The 375-nt window shown below is 34.9% G+C and overlaps 1 protein-coding gene across 1 annotated transcript in view; it reads left to right on the top strand.

Moving 5' to 3' along the window:
• The window catches only part of LOC114048438, a 56,279-nt gene that overhangs the window by 18,168 nt on the left and 37,736 nt on the right, over positions 1-375 (top strand). The gene's annotated exons all lie outside the window — the stretch shown is intronic.

Raw genomic sequence — 375 nt, forward strand, 5'->3', positions numbered from 1 at the left:
AGTTAAATAAATAAGGTATAAAAATATACAACTTTGTATCCCAAAGAGATCATAAAAATGGGAAAAGGACCCACATGTCTGGAAATATTTATAGCAGCTCTTTTTGTGGTGGCAAAGAATTAGAAATTGAGGGGATGCTCATCAATTGGGGAATGGCTGAACAAGTTGTGGTATATGAATGTAATGAAATAATATTGTGCTACAAGAAATGATGAGCAAGCAGACTTCAAAAAAACCTGGAAAGACTTGTATGTACTGATACTGAGTGAAGTGAGCAGAACCAGAACGTTGTATACAGTAACAGCCACATTGTAAGATGACTCATTTTGATAGACTTAGCTTTTCTCAGCAATGCAAGAATCTAATCTCCAAAAC

Source organism: Vombatus ursinus, unplaced genomic scaffold, assembly GCF_900497805.2.
Source record: "Vombatus ursinus unplaced genomic scaffold, bare-nosed wombat genome assembly UNPS02014793.1, whole genome shotgun sequence".
NCBI lineage: Eukaryota > Metazoa > Chordata > Mammalia > Diprotodontia > Vombatidae > Vombatus > Vombatus ursinus.